The following is a 19396-nucleotide window of genomic DNA, read 5'->3' as shown; positions in this document are numbered from 1 at the left end:
GGGCCACGACGGCCACCTAACATTGGATACACATTTTTTTTTAAATGCGTGAGACTTGAGAGCCCTGAATATCCGGTTGTTAAGTCTGACGTCAAACGTGACGTTTTGCAATTTCCGGGTCCAAACCAGAAATTCTCCGCACCAGAATACCAGTGTACAGCGGTAGAATGACAGTTTAATCGTTTTTTAGACTCGGATCTATTCATACAACAAAGGACACAGCACTTTCCCGTTTTCCCCATATTGTCAGGGTATTTGAGCCTCGGAAAAGCGCTATATAAATATAATTTATTATTATTATTATTGTGGCATTTCGAAGACAGCGCCTCAGCCAACTTTGGACCCGGAAACACCTCGCGACTTAACAACCAAATAGCTAAGTTAAAAAATAAAGAAATAATAATGCAGCTGCGACGACCAATGTTGTTGAGAGTGAGAGCCACGAAGCAGTTAGCACTGGGTCGGGTGTCGCTAGCAGCACTGAGGCGAACATGGGGGACAGCAACAGAGAGACAGACAACAGGAGAGGAGAGCAACAGAGAGACAGACAACGGGAGAGGAGAGCAACAGAGAGACAGACAACAGGAGAGGAGAGCAATAGAGAGAGGACTGAGGTGAGGTGAGCAACAGAGATAGTTCAGGATGATAACAAACAGTTCAGTATGACAGAGACAACTAATAGAAAGACAACTGTATGATTATAGAGTTTACATGTTCAAGGAAATATTGTATGATAATAGAAAGGTACACTTTAATTGAATTAAAGAAGTAACAAAGAACACATTTATTATCACAATTGCATTGTGTTCCATGTCTTTCTCCATTGAATAAATAATGCCTAGTTGAATGGCTAAACAAGACAACTGTCTGGACCAGTAACGTGCAGTGAGGTCATTGGCTGGGTAGGCAGTGAGCTATTAAAAAAAAATCATGCGATTAACGCAGCAGCCAGACTTCAAATGGCATAGCGCATACTATAAAGGCAATCAATAGCCCTTATATCTTTTAACGCAGGCTCAAAACTCACTTCTTCAAGAAGTAGGTCTACTACCAGAATCCTCCCTGCACCTATTGTATTGTTAGTTTGCTATTCTTCTCTATGCTATTGCTATTGCTATATTGCTATACTGTATTTTTAGTTTGCTATTCTTCATTTTGCCTTAAAAAAGCAGTACACTCCTACGTTAAATGCAATTATTGTAAGTCGCTTTGAATAAAAGCGTCGGCTAAATGACTGTAATGTAGGCTAATATACTATACTAAAGTCAATCACATAGCCCATATATACTATACTATCAAATAGCTGGTCAAAAATGTCAAATGTATTGTTATCTCATAACTACACATAGCGTAGCGCAACAGCCTGTATGGCATTGCCTACATTCACCTAGAACCGCGGCGCGAACAGCAGAGGATGCCGCTACGGCAAGCCAAACGCAAACTGTCAATCATGCTGTCAGAAGCAGCGTGGCACAGTGCCTCAACGTCCTCCAATGAAGACAATGTGAGAACAGACTACGCATGCGCAAACCTACGAAACCGTTGGTCTGTCACTTCGCATAGCACAGAAGCACAAGCACAGTCTGCCTCAGCCTCTGGGAGCAAACTCTCCTGGTGCCAGGGCATGCATTATATTTTTATAACAACACATTTTACATCATTTATTTTTATTTTAACAACATATTAACACATTAAAGTTAAGAATAATGAGTAAAATAAATTAAAAATATAATTTTGAGATAAAAAAATAATAAAAAAACATTTTAAAAAGACTGATATTCTTTTTCTTTCTTAAATGCCTGGGTGAGGCACTGCCTACCCTGCCTCACCTGACTGCACGCCACTGGTCTGGACAGTACTGCTAGAATGATTCACCTTACCGCTGCACAGATAGACAAAGGGTATAAGTCCATTCTGTTAACATTAGGTCTACTCTGCTAACAAAGACTATTCCAGTTGATTTGTCAGTTGTTGTGCATTATATTTGTTGTTGTGTTTGCAGTTTGCCCTTTAATAAGTTATATATAAAAATAATTAAGTTATATATATATTCTCATGCTAAAATCGACTGTAAATCCAGATTTTAAAGTTGATATTCTTCCCCGTGGAGCATGCCCCCATAACCTGTGCCCCACCCAACATTTTTATCACCAGCCGCCACTGAGTAATAGTGAAACCCCACAGTGCTCCGCGCTCCTATGTTGTGGACTGTGGAGATAGAGAGTACCGCCGCAAACAGTCAACATCTTCGCGTGAGCACTCCAGCCGCTAACCATCCTCGCCGCTGGGTACTGGAAGAACCGTGGACTGAAACATTAGGCCCACCCGCCGAGGAGTCACAACCTCCAGCTCTTCCTGGAATACCCCACTCCCCACCCAAACCGCCTCCGAGCCCCACTCGAGCCCAGCCACCTGGACTGAATGTTACTAGGCGGGGCCGAGTTGGTAAACCTCCAGATAGACTCAATCTTTAAGTGATTTATGCCATGGACTGAATCTATAAGTGACTGTTCTGTTTGCACTTAAGTACACTCATTTTCAGGTTATTGCCAAAGTCATTAAAGTAAAGTTCTCACAATGACTGTTTTTTTCGTTAAATATTATAGTCATTATAGTACTGCAGTTGGATAGTCTTTTTTCTAATTAAAGTCTAATTATCTAGTTAGTGTAAAATAATTTAAAATAACAAACCAGCAGTTTTGATTTTAAAAGTTTGGAGTGGAAATTCATGCATGTGTTATTGTGTGTTGTTGTTGCTAAAAGAAGGAAGATGTAACATATAGTCAGTTTCACTATGTTTCAATGTAAACTTTCGTGGGATTTTTTTGGGGATTTGCTAATCTATAGATTTTTGGAAAGGGCATTGTATGAGGAATCAGAAAATATATGTTTCCATTTGCACAGATGTCTGAAAGGCGGCCATCTTGGCATTTACAAAATGGCCGCCATAATACACACGTTTTGTAATATCTTGGCTTCTAAATAAGCTAGAACATTGATTTTAACTGCTAAACCTACATTTTCAGGGTCAAGGAATCCAATGGTTGTAGTTACAAAGCAATTTTTTGTATTCTTTTTCCAAAAAAAAAGTATATGGGCACAGGCAGCCATTGCTCTGCAGGATCCATAGGCTAATAGGATCCCCTGCAAAATTGGTACTCCAAACATGAGGATGGCATGCTTAAACCAACAACCACAGACGTCCTCCCAGCCCCAAAGTCCATCATTGAGATGGTACAATGCAAATGCAAAACTGACTGTTCTTCTGGCAGATGTTCATGCAGAGCTAAGAACTTAGCCTGTACCGACATGTGTCAGTGCAGCAGCCAGTGCCAGAACGATGACGATTCCCAAGCCGTGACGCACGAAAGTGATGATGATGAACTAATCTAACAGCCCAGCTCACATTGGCACGCATTGGACTCGCCATTCACATATCACATTACACATAGCATAAACGCTTATACATAGTCAAGAGACACAACCCGCCTGTCATTACACATAGAGTAAATACACATCCCACAAACAGAACAACCAGCACACCATACACTCCCCACATTCCTCCCATTCATTTATTTTGTTTCATTCCCTATTTTTATCATTAAATATGATATACGGAGCTTATTCTCCATGCCGCACCCGCCTTGAAGTCCTGGCTGAGAGCGTTCCTCACTTCCTGTTTGCGCCAACTCAAGATCCCCAAAATCTGGCGAAGAGCCCTAGTTGTTTCGATCCCTAAACCGAATAAGCCTGAAGGGGACCCTAAGAGTTACCGTCCCATCTCTCTGTTATGCATCCCCTTCAAGATCCTCGAGACGGGGCCGTCTTTATAGACCTGACGGCTGCCTACGATACCGTATGGCATCGCGGCCTCACCTGCAAGCTGCTCCGCCTGCTGCCGGACAGGCACATGGTCAGAATGATCATGGAGCTCATCCGTAACCGCAGCTTTACCCTTACCACCGGTTGCGGACAGCTAAGCAGGCTTCGACGCCTTAAGAACGGCGTCCCTCAGGGATCGGCCCTGGCCCCCCTCCTCTATAATGTCTACACCTATGACCTGCCCAACACACTCTCGCTGAAGTACGCCTACGCAGACAACCTCGCAGTGGTGTACTCTGCTGGAAATTGGCAGTCTGTGTGGAGGGGATTCTGAGCCAGGACATGCAGACACTAGTGGCATACTTCCGGAAATGGAGATTGAAGCTTAGCGAGGCAAAGACGGTGTCGGCAGCCTTCCACCTTAACAACAGGGAGGCTAAATGTGAGCTTAGAGTATACCTAGATGGAACTCCCCTGCCATGTTCCGCTGAGCCAATCTATCTCGGCGTGACATTGGACAGGACGCTCACGTTTCGCCGGCACCTCGAGTCACTGCGCAAGAAGTTAACAGCTCGTGTGGCGTTGATGAGGCGACTGGTTGGCTCAGGCTGGGGCGCCGGCGCAAAGACCTTGCGCACGGCAGCCCTAGCCCTCGTTTATTCAACTATTGAATACTGCGCCCCAGTATGGTGTCGCAGTGCCCACACCCGCCTCATCGACTCGCCTATAAACGAGGCCTTGCGGTTTGTGACAGGATGCCTGCGTCCTACCCCCGTGGACAACCTTCCCATCCTAGCAGGCATCCAGCCCGCAGGCCTCCGCCGCATGGGAGCCACAGCACGTCTCGCCTGCCGGGCCGTGGAGCTTAATAACCATCTGCTCCACGATAGGCTCACTATAACAGCGGAGCCCTCCCGGCGTCTCAAGTCGAGACACCCATTTGTGCCTGCCGCACAGGATCTCAGGCAGCAATGCAGAGATCTTAACATCAGTCCGGCAGGATGGGCGGATTATATGTGGCGCGCGGAGTGGGAGGCAAACACCTCCAAACTCCGCGACCACATCCCAGTCGGCGGCCCTGAGCCCCTCGGGATGGACTTGCCAAGGCTATCCTGGGTGAGGCTCAATCGTCTCCGGACCGGCGTTGGGCGTTTCCGCTCATCAATGCACAGATGGGGCTTGGCCCCAAATGTGTCGTGCGAGTGTGGCGCAGAGGACCAAACCGCAGACCATGTTATCCTGGATTGCCCAGTGTACCACCCACCCAACATGGTCTGTCAGTACTAGATGACGAGACGATGACGTGGCTTCTGGAGGGGTGTCCAGAAATATAGCCCGGGTGAGCCCCTCAACCAGGTCTCGGGGTGGTAAAAGGGTAGCCCCTCGGCCCCGAGCCTGGTGAAGTGGGGAGGAAAACAACTACCCATACGCCGAAAGAAGATCATTAAATATGCCATTAGGCTAAATATTTACCTGCCTCTGTATTGCCTTACTGGTTGCTGGCTGTTGCCATAACATCCAAAAATGTATAGATTAGCAAATCCCCCCAAAAAGCCAACAAAAGTTCAAATCATAACATCGAGACTATCTAATGCAGGAGGTTGTCATGATCATACTGTGGTCTGTGGACTCACGTATGGAAGTAATAGAAAAACTACAATTTCTTAAAGTATAAGTTACACATTTTTATGTGATGATATATATTTAAAAAAAATTAAAATACTAAAAATTGCTTTGTAACTACAATCATTGGATTCCTTGACCCTGAAAATGTAGGTTTAGTAGTTAAAATGTTCTAGCTTATTTAGAAGCCAAGATAGTACAAAACGTGTGTATTATGGCGGCCGTTTTGTAAATGCCAAGATGGCCGCCTTTCAGACATCTGTGCAAATGGAAACATATATTTTCTGATTCCTCATACAATGCCCTTTCCAAAAATGTATAGATTAGCAAATCCCCAAAAAATTCCCACGAAATTATAACAAACCTGACTAATACTGTGTGTTGTCTCACTACACCACACTAACACACTGATGTGATTCGCTTTCTGTATCCGTCGTGTCCCAACGGAGTTGCCGTAGGTCGCGTCCAGCAACCAGAAATAAACAACATGTCTTACAGTTAGGTCGTGTCCGTGTCTGTCAAGTACATTACAGTTATCAGCCGAGAAAATGAGTTTAATTCAAGATTTAAAGGGAACTGATGTTTCTGATTGTATTTCAGTCTTCCTTTATATCCCTCCGGAGCTGCCTATCTCCCCTTCAACATGCCTAGTGTGTTCCACAACGGACCTTGCCCGGCCACGCGCTCAATTATACTGGAGTTTCTCCGGTGTCTGGGAGTTCGCAAAGGGAGTTCGCAGCCATATAAGAATAAGACCACCTGATAAGAATAAGACCATTATATTATTACAGTATAAGCAGCACTCGAGTTGAGGGGGGATGGCATCCCCCAGAAATAAAAACTGTCAAAATCGCCCCCCTCTTTCCATACTTTATGTCATTTTATCAATGAACGTGGTATTACTGCTATTTCAAGGTGCGAGGGGGCACGCACACATGCAATGACATTTTTACCAAGTTACTGACACTGAAGTCACTGACGCTGAGGGGATGCTAAAATTGTCCTCATATGATAAAATCCACCACCTCCCCTGATTTTCTTTTACAACTTCAGTACTGAGTATAAGCATGTGCCTGGTTACGGCCAAGCTCCACCATGGCCATCGAGCGTTGCGTCTAATGTGCGTTGCGTCCGAAATTGGGATCAAATGCATTGTAATCAATGAAAGGTGCTCCACCTGCTGCGTTGCGTTGCGTCAGCGTTGCGTCCGATGGCTGCGTCCAAAGTAGACTTTCAAAAAAGTTTGATTTTTGACGGTGGATGGACGCAGACGTCACAATGAGACGCCCCACGTGGGCGCCCCACCGCACCTGTGGTGAACTCTTGTTGCAGGAATAGACGACGAACGGCTCATCCTTGAGGTCGAAAAATATTTTTAGCGAGTTGACGCAACGCAGCAGGTGGAGCTTGGCCGTTAGTTGTCATGATCAAACGTTAAATGCAACTTACCGAGAAGCCACCCTTCTCTGCCCTCTCCCGCTTCCAGACAAACGCCTACCCTATATTATAGCACTTGGCTTAATTCAGCCGCTATAATTGAGCCTCTATCACAGGGCGTTAATACAAACCTCATTCACAAACCTCATTCACCTGCGTTCAATTCCAAGTATATTTGGTATTTATAGAAGGAAGCACGTACGCAACTTTAAACCATCTCAGCCCGTTTTATAAATAATGCTTACGTCCGTTTAGAAAAATGTGCTTACGTGAAAGTCAAAGATGACGTTCAAGTACTTTGTTATAAATGAGGCCCCTGGGTGCAATGAGGCTGGTTCATAACTCCTCAATATGCGCCAGACATAGTCTTATACAATGTAAGAGCATACGTTGCACATTACCAATGCTAGATTAGCATGGATATTTCCTAGTGTGACGGGGTGTATCTTTTCATGAATCACTCTCAGCTGGATGGCTCACGTTCATTTATTCTGCAGAAAACAGTGCATCAATTTCTGGACACGGGACTTGCAGGGTCATCGAGCTACATTCGCATCAGTGGTTAAGAATGAACTGCGCATACAGTAGTCACTCATACTACACAAATTATAACAATAATATGAAACAAAAATACAAAATGTGTAGACTACATAAATCTTCACTTGTGTGATCATATAGTGGTATTCATTTAACAACAACAACAAGAAATCATAACATCCAAATGCATGGAAAAACCACGCACTTGGAATACGCATGCGCACCACGTGCAACAATGGCTGCAACCTGACTGCTAGGTAAGCCGCGAGCGTGTTGCAAACTAGCGAGGTGGAAGACCCAACCTCATACAATACAGTCTACTAACAGAACAACAGACATATAATAACACAACAATAATAATATTACCTGCAGAAAACAGTGCATCAATTTCTGGACACGGGACTTGCAGGGTCATCGAGCTACATTCTAAAATGATGTTACACACGGACATTCACGTTAGCGCCATCATTGTTAACAACAGAAAACTCACATTAACAAACTTGTGATATGTTCCAAACTAACATACTATGAATGGGAAACTCAAAACAGCTATCTTACTTATCAAACATTCAAATAAAACATAGGTACATTAATAATCTCTTAAATTATATGCGATCTCAGACCCTGCAGAAAACATGACCTTACCGCATCAGTGGTTAAGAATGAACTGAGGGAGATCACGTTACGTCCCGTGCAATTGCACTGTCCAGCTATATTTACACAGCATCCGGGTCACGGACACAGCATCCGAGTCACGGACACAGCATCCGGGTCACGGACACAGCATCCGGGTCACGGACACAGCATCCGGGTCACGGACACAGCATCCGGGTCACGGACACAGCATCCGGGTCACGGACACAACCCGGGTATACCACGTCATTAAACCCCTAGAGGGCGCAGTTTATACCTATTTTAGCTATAATTGAACTTGACCTTTCTACTCCGTTACATACACCCCCCTTAAATTATACTAAAATGGGGCAACAGCATGAAAACCGGAGGACAGTAAAAAAAAAAAAAAACAGGAGCGAAAAAACAAACAAATGACAAAACAAAAAAACAACGTGGATCTCGAGCACTGATGTACCAAAACTCAACATTATAAATTCTTCCATAAGAAGTGTGTAAGGACAGATTGGTACCAAAACCCGTACTTATCACAGAGGAGAAAGAGATGCCATCTACATCCCACAGTTGTACATAACTTTGCCCTTACAAGAGGATCTCATGACTCTAGGTCACGACTCAGACCGGAAGCAAAATAAACAAAGAAAAAAACTGGATGCATTACGCCCCTACATAGACGCCGCAATGAAACTAAATGCAGAACTTATGAAAGGCTCAGTACTCCCTTTAAGCATCTGCCCTGACATCTCACAAATAAGCCTATTTGGGTTCCTAACACTCCTCCCACATCTCGTGACAATTGATGGAACTTGAGCACTCTGTGAACGTGTGCAAACTACCTGCTCCGGCTCAACCTCAACTAGAATTGGAAGGTCACCATGGGCATCACATCTAGCTTCAGGTGAGTGTACTGTGTCACATACTGTGTCAGGGGGATAATCAGTGTGGCAGTCAGGTACAGAGTCATCAGGAACACTATCCAGCAACTCATCTGGTCGGTCTTCCTTCGAGGCACTCGGCACGGGCATAGTCCCTCCGTTGACTTCTTCCTCATGGATGCTCTCTGCCCCCGCGTGCTCAGGCGACTCCAAGACCCAGTCCCTGGTGCGCAACCAAGAGGCCTCTTCAACATCAGAGGTGACAGAGCCCTGAACACTGGCACAGGAAGCTATAGACTGCGACTCCTCTAGGGATGCCGGGTTCCCATCTTGTTCCGGAACTGTCAAGAAGTCAACCGGAAGCAGCATGTTCCTGTGTACAACCTTCTCTCTATTCGTGACAACATCTCTGATCCTGTACACGTTGATGTCCGATCTCACAGACACCACATCGAAAGGAGTTGATTCCCACCGGTCTGCGATCTTCCTCTTCCCTCTCTCACCTCGATTGGCAAGTAGCACTTTGTCACCAACACCCAACGGCAGTCCTCTGACCTTCCGGTTGTACAGTTTGGCGTGACGATCTTGTTCCATGATGGCATTCCTTTGAGCGATCTGTGCTGCTTCAGAAAGATCTCTCCTCAGATGTTGCACAAACTCATGACGACTGACAACGGCATCATCCTCCAGCACATGATGAAACATGACATCCACGGGCAGCCGTGGGACCCGTCCGAACATCAGGTAGAATGGCACGAAGCCCGTGGTCTCATGCACAGTGGAGTTGTAGCAGAAGGTCAGTGTCTGGAGCATCTGTGGCCACCTGGACTTGCTCAGTGGAGGGAGGGCCCTTATCATGCCCCCGAGGGTCCTGTTGAACCTCTCTGTGACGCCGTTGCCCATGGGGTGGTATGGAGTCGTATGGGACTTATGCACACCTGCCATCTCTAGTAGATCTTTTAGAAGCCGACTCTCAAAGTTAGCTCCCTGATCCGAATGGATTCTTTTGGGGAACCCATATATGCAAAAAAACTTGTCCCATAGACAGCGGGCAACTTGTTTCGCAGTCTGGTTCCGACAGGGGAAGGCAAGAGCTACTTTAGAAAAATGGTCCGTAACAACAAGAACATCAATGGTCTTCTTGTCGCTCTGCTCTGCGGTCCAAAAATCGATGCACACTAAGTCCATAGGAGCTGAAGTGCGGATGCTCTCAAGAGGTGCTCGGGCGTGTGGTTCAGGAGTCTTCCCCAAAATACATCTCTGACAGTGCTTCACGTGATTCTCAACATCCCTCTGCATGCCTGTCCAGAAGAATCGTTCACTGGCCAGAGAGGATGATCTTGAGCGACCCTGGTGGCCAGCAGCATCGTGGACTCCATGCAAGACTTGTCGCTTCAGAGCTTCTGGAGTGACGAACTGAAAGATCCTCTTGTCCCTGATGCGGTCTCTCTTCACACGGTAGAGGAGTCCACTACGCACTCTTAACTTCTTCCAGTGTTTCAACAGCCTGAGCACACAGCTAGACTCAGCTGTTCTCTCGTGTGCATTTGGTTTCCTATGTCGCTGCATATAAAAGAGAACCCTGCTCACTACAGCATCTTGTTGCTGGAGATTGTGTAATTGACTCTGTGGGATGGCGATGGAAGGGTCTTCCTCGGGCAATTGCAAATACTCCGGATTAATGTAGGGCAGCTGAGAAACACCCCCAGTACGATGGACGTCCATGACAGCAGACACCTCCTCAGCACTAATGGCACCTCCAGAAGACTCAGGACTCAGGACCTCATCTGTGTCGACATCAGTGTGCTGAACACCTTGACAGTTGGTAGTCAGCCGGAAAGCGTCCTGCACCGTACCAGCCACAACTCCATTCACCTGATCCAGCAAGGACAGGTAAGGCTCCCTCACCAGGCGATGGCTCACACAGGACTTAACAAATGGCTCACGGCTCAGCGCATCAGCGACTATGTTCCTAGGCCCTGGGATATAATTCAGATCGAAATCATATGCAGCAAGTTTGGCCACCCACCTCTGTTCGCATGCATCTAACTTGGGCTTCGTTAGGATGTAGGTCAAGGGGTTGTTATCCGACCACGCTGTGAAATGCACTCCCTTCAGCCAGTGGGAAAACTTCTCGCATACAGCCCACTTCAATGCCAGGAACTCAAGTCGGTGAGCTGGATAGTTCAACTGAGCATGTGACAGCGTCCTACTAGCGAAGGCAACTGGTCTTGCAACTTTATCACCAGGCTGGAGCTGAGAGATGACGGCGCCAATCCCATCGAATGAAGCATCCACTGCTAGGATAAATGGCTTTGCGAAATCAGGATGGGCCAGGGTTACAGAATGCAGGAGATCGCGCTTCAATGTCTCGAAAGCATCCCTACACTCGGGCGTCCAGTCAGCTGGTTTGAGCTTTACAAGATTGTGACATTTCTTCACTGGTTTTCTCCCTCTGCGTGCCTTTTCTCCAGCGTTCTGTCCAGAGAGAAGCTTGAATAGGGGTCTGGCCTTAGAGGAACAATCTTCAATGAAGTGCTGATAGTAAAGCATCATGCCCAAGAAGGACCTAATCTTCTTCTGTGAAGGAGACACCCCATCACTGTCCATCAGATCGGATACCTGTACTTGGCTAATGGCTTCAACCTTTCCAGGGTCCGTCTGCACTCCTGACTCATTGATGATATGGCCGAGAAACCGTACTGATTTCCGCAGAAGATAGCACTTCTTTGGAGCCAATTTGAGATTGTTGTACTTCAAACGAGAGAAAACCATCTCTAGACGCTCGAGTGCCAGCTGTTCTGTAGGAGCGAAGACCATAACATCGTCTAGGTAGCACAATAGACTGGTGAAATTCTGATCCCCAAAGATCGAGAGCATCATCCGCATGAACGTAGCCGGGCTGTTGGACAACCCTTGAGGCATCCGGTTATATTCATGCAGGCCAAAGGGAGAGGACAACGCAGTGTATTTCTTGTGGTCCTCATGTAAAGGCACGTTGTAGAAACCAGAGGTAAGGTCCATTGTGGAGAAGTAGGCATTACCACCTAGTGCAGCCAGCGCGTCAGCCTGATGAGGCAGCGGATGTGCGTCTTTCGTTGTCCTCGCATTAAGCCATCTGAAGTCCGTACAGATGCGCAATCCTCCATCCTTCTTCCACACAAGAACCAAGGGCGAGGCATATTCGCTGTTGGACTTACGAATTATGCCCTTCTCCTCCATGTCGTTGATGGCAGACCTCAGCTTCTCGTAGTGGTTCGGTGGCACTCTGCGGTAGGGCAGGCGAAATGGCCTCTCGTCCACCAGATGTATCTTGTGCACGAAGTCAGACGCCTCACCACAGTCCAACTTGTGGCGTGAAAAGATTGACTCGTATTTCACAACAAGCTGACAAAGCTTCTCTCTCCACAGGTCAGAGACTTCACACGCGTCCAAGTCTAGGTCGCGTAGACCAAGTTCCTCCAGTGCCTTTCTGATGTCTTCTTTGGGCCTTGCTACAGACTCACCAGTCACGGATTGTGGGGAAGACTGAATGTGGTCGGGCGGGGACAGATCTTCAGCGGCAATGCAGGGGAACACGTCCGCCAATTTGGTGTTTCGCTTCAGCACTACCGGCTCACCGGTGGGATTCACAACCTTCATAGGCAGCCATCGGTCGCCCCACATCGGCGTAACAACTCTGCCAACCAGAACTTTATTCGGTCTGCATCTGGACTGAGTTGGTTCCACAACCACCGTACTGCCCTCTGATATAGGTGCCGACACAGGGAGTCTGCCCCATACAAGATGCTCACTATTTGGCTGTAGCACCACACACTGTTGTAGCTTCAGTGTGCCAACCTTCTCAGGCACTGTCTCACCCCTCCATCTCTCTGTATTGGAAAGGAGAGAGAAGAAGTGATGACAGTCCCCATCACTGCCACCACCATGTTCAGATATCAGCCGCCAATAGCTGTCAGTCTTCCTCATCAACTCTAGGATTTTCTTGATGGCATTACTGCCTAGTATCATGTCATCGGTCTGTCCAGGCACCACAAGCATTGGGATGACCATCTTGCAGTCATACACCACCACATCGACATTGTATATTGCCTTAGGTACAACTCGGTGACCACCACATCCTATGATAATGACATCATCAGCGGGGCATCCTCTCAGATCAGGGTTACGCTGCAAGAGACGCGCCTCCGCAGCCTCGCTAAGCGTGCATGCCATAGAACCACTGTCTATCATCGCTCTAAGAGAGACATCTGCAGCGGAGACAGTGGTGTAGAATAAACTATCAGACCTTTGGACTCGGTGTAGACCTTGAAATACTACTGTTTTGTTCGAAGGCGCTCTGGAGATGAATGACTTGTATGTTGACTCACAATCAGCCATTTCATCATTGGGAGAGATATCAACAGGATCTGCACAGTCCTCCCTTGAATGCAGATCTATAAGTTTCCCTGCTGCGCCGACTGGGCACGCCCCTGCATCGGACACTTGGATCTGGGGTGTCCAGGCGAATGGCACTGGAAGCAGAGCCTCTGGTCACGGCAGTGAGTCCAAGCAGAGTGTCTAGCGTCGCCACACACAGCACACGGCAGGTTATTCAGACCCTCAATCCTGGGGGGGCTGGGTCTATACTGCTTGTTTGACATGTCCTTAGCAGGAGCAGACTTCTCCACTAGGACTTTCTCTAGCATTGAGATGATACGTTCAAAGGCCTCTGCCCCCTTGTCTGGGCGAGTATCCAGCTTTTCAGGTGAACACATATCAGTGCCTGACATCTCAACTCTGTTCACTAGCACACCCTCACTGGGCCTTTTACTCACGGCTGCGGCAACACCGTTCGAGCACACCTGAGTGTGGAACTCGTCAAGTACATCTTGGACCTCTACAGCTGTCCACTTATCGATCGTCTTTGATCTGAAAGTCATGGCAAGCTCTTTGGATGGACAGTTCCTGATGAACATACGTGTCACCTCCAGGAGAGGGCACTCAAGTATTTTACCTTGTTCTTTGAGGCGATCAGTGGCAACATCTGCAGCTTGATTGAGGCGTAGCCAGTAGTCATACGCATCCTCACCACTCTTCGGCAGCGTGGTGTAGAAGTCGGCTAGGGGGATAGGTGAACAGGGAACAGCAGCAAAATGCTTACGTAGAAGACCATAGATGGCCTCTGGGTTTTCAGCGACATTAATGCCACTGCTCCTCGTCCCATACTTCACTACATCCTTAGCCCTGCCCCTGAGATGGGTGAATATTTCTTCCGCCTGCTGATCTGCTCTGATGTTCGCCTTTTTCACATAACTCCTCATTATGTCTTCCCACTCACGCACATTCACTGCGTCCTTATCATCCCCTCTGAACGTTGGAGGCTCCTTCACCCTCCTGTGAGGTACCAACTGGACTTGGGACAGGTCTAGACTCTGGGTGGATGTATCAGTGGGCGTGGTCTGTGCATGCGCAGTGCTAAGAGGAGGTAGCGTTGAGTCAAGGCGTGCAAGTATGCTATCTGGCAGCTGTAGACCAACATCTCTAATTATGTCACTCATCTGGCTCACTACATTAGGTAACTGGAAAGCAGAGATTGGGGATGGGGCATCACTGACCCGTGTGCTCGGTGCATGATCAATGTCGTGGCTCTGAGAAGGAACTGTGTCCCCACTAACTGAAAGGGCCCCAGCAGCATCCTGACTACCCACAACATGAACATCACCCCCCTGAACAGGACTATCATAACTCAACACTGGAATCCCCCTACCTCCACTGAGGAGGATCGCTCTACCCCTCCCAATGCTACTGCTTAGTGGCGTACTGAAACATCCTGGTCTGTGGCTCATGTTGAATTACAATTCAAGAAAACAGTACTATACAGACTAATCAGATAAAAGACCAGTAAAGAAAAATGTCACCAAAACAGCAATAAAACTAAAATAAATCACAGATCACATTCATTAATTCAACAATCCATTTGTGCATAACATCACCGAATGAACTGAGTGAAACCATACGCCGCCCACCAGACAGCACGCAGGAGCGGTCCAGCAGAGTGATCCAGCAGAGTGGTCCCGGGTCAAGGTGAAGAGTTGACTTCAGGTCCACAGGTCACGGCACCAATGTGACGGGGTGTATCTTTTCATGAATCACTCTCAGCTGGATGGCTCACGTTCATTTATTCTGCAGAAAACAGTGCATCAATTTCTGGACACGGGACTTGCAGGGTCATCGAGCTACATTCGCATCAGTGGTTAAGAATGAACTGCGCATACAGTAGTCACTCATACTACACAAATTATAACAATAATATGAAACAAAAATACAAAATGTGTAGACTACATAAATCTTCACTTGTGTGATCATATAGTGGTATTCATTTAACAACAACAACAAGAAATCATAACATCCAAATGCATGGAAAAACCACGCACTTGGAATACGCATGCGCACCACGTGCAACAATGGCTGCAACCTGACTGCTAGGTAAGCCGCGAGCGTGTTGCAAACTAGCGAGGTGGAAGACCCAACCTCATACAATACGGTCTACTAACAGAACAACAGACATATAATAACACAACAATAATAATATTACCTGCAGAAAACAGTGCATCAATTTCTGGACACGGGACTTGCAGGGTCATCGAGCTACATTCTAAAATGATGTTACACACGGACATTCACGTTAGCGCCATCATTGTTAACAACAGAAAACTCACATTAACAAACTTGTGATATGTTCCAAACTAACATACTATGAATGGGAAACTCAAAACAGCTATCTTACTTATCAAACATTCAAATAAAACATAGGTACATTAATAATCTCTTAAATTATATGCGATCTCAGACCCTGCAGAAAACATGACCTTACCGCATCAGTGGTTAAGAATGAACTGAGGGAGATCACGTTACGTCCCGTGCAATTGCACTGTCCAGCTATATTTACACAGCATCCGGGTCACGGACACAGCATCCGGGTCACGGACACAGCATCCGGGTCACGGACACAGCATCCGGGTCACGGACACACCCCGGATATACCACGTCATTAAACCCCTAGAGGGCGCAGTTTATACCTATTTTAGCTATAATTGAACTTGACCTTTCTACTCCGTTACACTAGCACAAGTGATGCATGCAACTGCAGTGGACCGGCTGATCTAGTCCAAATGTTTTGGACCTGCCCCCGCTTAACTGACTTCTGGGCAGACATTTTAAAATAATTTAGGGACATATTAGGAGTGGATGATTTGTCCGATCCTCTTACGGCCCTGTTTGATGTTCCCCCTGGGACCAAAACCCCCTGTATCTGAATAGATGTACGTCTCTTCTAGATAGACGTCTCATACTTCTCACATGGAAACACGTCTCACCCACACTAGATGAATCAAGGACGTATTACATAAATTATAAATTACATAAATTATTATTTTAAAAATATAGACACCCTTTTCACTATGTGAAGACCCTGACAGTTGTCCCAGAGGATGGGGATGACTAAAGCCATGCAATGTTGATAGAATGTTCCTCTCTGTAGGCTGTAAATAAGTACACACACACACACACACACACACACACACACACACACACAGCCTATGTATTTCCTTAAAAAAAAAACTTTAACATTTAATTGTTATCGTTATTCGTACTATTATTGTAATGTTTTCTTATCAGTTTTTTCAGTTTTTCGTTCTTTTTTCTTTGTGTCTATTTGTCATAGTTTTGCCTGCATTGTTCTCTGCTGTGCTCTGCTGTAGGGAGGGACGGGAGAAGGAGCGGATTGCATATTCAGGATTGTTTTGTTATGTTGAATCATTGAATGATTGAATGACTATGCTGAACAATTCTAAAACCCAATAGACATAAAACATTAAACAAAAAAAAGAGGTGGGGGCATGACGCAAGTGCAAAATACCCTGATGCGCTACTCTAATCTATCGGAAAGGCTAAATCTTATCTAGTTTGAGTTGTTCGTTATCTTTAACCACCCCCATTTACTATATGTACAGTTAGGTCCAGAACTATTTGGACAGTGACACAATTTCCATACTTTTGGCTCTGTACGCCATGCAATTGAAGTGCAGACTTTCAGCTTTAATTCAAGGGGTTGAGCAAAAATATAATATAACCCTAACGTTTAGGAATTGCAACCATTTCTATACACAGTCCCCAATTTTCAGGGGCTCAAATGTAAGTGGACAAATTAACATAATAATAAATATAATAATATGTTTTTGTACTGTCGAGAATCCTTTGCAGGCAATGACTGCCTGAAGTCTGGAACCCATGATGGTCATCACCAAATGCTGGGTTTCCTCCTTTGTGATGCTTTGCCAGGCCTTTACTGCAGCTGTCTTCAGTTGTTGTTTGTTCGTGGGTCTTTCTGTCTTTAGTTTTGTCTTCAGCAAGTGGAATGCATTCTTGATCGGGTTGAGATCAGGTGATTGACTAAGCCATTGCAGAATATTCCACTTCTTTGCCTTAAAAATCTCCTGTGTTGCTTACGCAGTATGTTTTGGGTCATTGTCCATCTGTACTGTGAAGAGCCGAGAAATCAACTATGCTGAATTTGGCTGAATCTGAGCAGACAGTATATCCCTAAACACTTCAGAATTCATCCATCTGCTTCTGTTTTCTGTCACATCATCAATAAACATGAGTGACCCAGTGGTCAGTGGAGCCTGATTCACGGCGTTGATACGTGAACCCCTGTTTTTGCGTTGTTTCACTCATGTAATGACGGCTAACTAATGACTAGGAGGTCAACATCCGGCTACACCGGAAGTTCTTATGCAAGTAGACGCACCCGGAAATTCCGCAGCGCAACGTTAATGCAACAAGCCTATTACAGTAGGCTAGGCAGTGCAGCTCACATGCCTGTAATAACTCTGCATAACCAGTAGGCAATGTGCATAGAGCTACGATCGTTTCCACGGTCAAATTGACTCACGTTGAAATTGTATAAATCACTACGTTGACATGGTTTTCTACGTACGACACGGGTAAGGTCAAAATTTGATCTAAGTACTTTCTATAAATGAGGCCCCAGATCTTTATAGTATGTGTAACAGATCTTCCTAGTGTGTGTAACAGATCTTTATAGTATGTGTACCACTGGGAAGCCATGCATGCCCATGTCATCACACTGCCTCCATCGTGTTTTACAGATGATGTGGTATGCTTCGGATCATGAGCCGTTCCAAGCCTTCTCCATACTTTTTTCTTCCCATCATTCTGGTACAGGTTGATCTTAGTTTCACCTGTCCAAAGAATTCTTTTCCAGAACTGGGCTGGCTTTTTAACATGTTTTATTGGCTAAGACTAATCAGGTGTTTCTATTCTTGAGACTTATGAATGGTTTGCACCTTGTGGTGAACCCTCTGTATTTGCTCTTGTGAAGTCTTCTTTTATTGTAGACCTGGATAATGATATGCCTACCTCCTGGAGACTGTTCTTCACTTGGCTGGATGTTGTGATGGGGTTTTTCTTTACCACATAAAGGATCCTGCGATCATCCACCACGGTAGTCTTCTGTGGACGTCCAGACCTTTTAGTGGTGCCGAGCTCACCAGTGCGTTCTTTTTTTTCTCAGAATGTACCAAACTGTTGATTTGGCCACTTCTAATGTTCCTGCTATTTCTCAGATTTAGTTTTTTGTGTTTGCAGCCTAAGGATGGCCTGTTTCACTTGCATTGAGAGATCCTGTTTGCATAACCTAACTACTACTACATTTACATCCACGGAAGGGTAAGAAGGAAATATGTTCTTTTAGCTTTCTAGATTTTCATTAGCCTATAGTAGAGTATTCGGTCCTCTTTGCTAAACTGTTTCACAATGTTCACAATGTGAATGTGTTTAGACTTTGCCTAAAAAGGTTTCATTCTTAAAATAAAAACCTGAGCCTGTCTCATCATGCAACCAAATTTCACCATGTCACTGTTTTTTTTTGTTGAATGGGGCATTTGCCAGATCATGATTCATGATATATGTTATACAAAAAACACATTGTCAAATACAGAGAAATTAAAGTGAAGCAACACATGCTGTACTACATAATCCTTTTTTCGTAGCAAAGCCAAGTGATCTTCATGCTGCAATGAGACATTCAAATGGCTTATTTTACAATGTTTACAAAGACTTTTGGAAGACCATGGACTAGTGCTAAGAAGTAATAGTAAACTTCTAAAATCTCTGGTGGTACAGCGAAGCTGTCAGTAATGGTACCAGTATGGTACAACTATCTAGCAGCAGTGTCATTATTTTAAAAATAAAATAAAATAAAATAAAAAGGTCCAGATAAGAAACCCACTGTAGACCATAGATATACCAACACACCCACCTTGTAACTCGGCCTCTTATTGGCTTAGTTTCCGAAGCGTTCAAACCTATCAAATCCCTTTTATACGGGGCAAGGACATTATCAGCCTATCAGATCCCTTTTATACGGGGCGGGGACATTATCAACCAATTGAAAACGTAAGGCG

This window comes from Nansenia antarctica (genome assembly GCF_963989245.1).
Source record: "Nansenia antarctica genome assembly, chromosome: 15".
NCBI classification, from domain to species: domain Eukaryota; kingdom Metazoa; phylum Chordata; class Actinopteri; order Argentiniformes; family Microstomatidae; genus Nansenia; species Nansenia antarctica.
The sequence above is the reverse complement of the archived record's forward strand: the minus strand, read 5'-3'. Positions refer to the sequence as shown.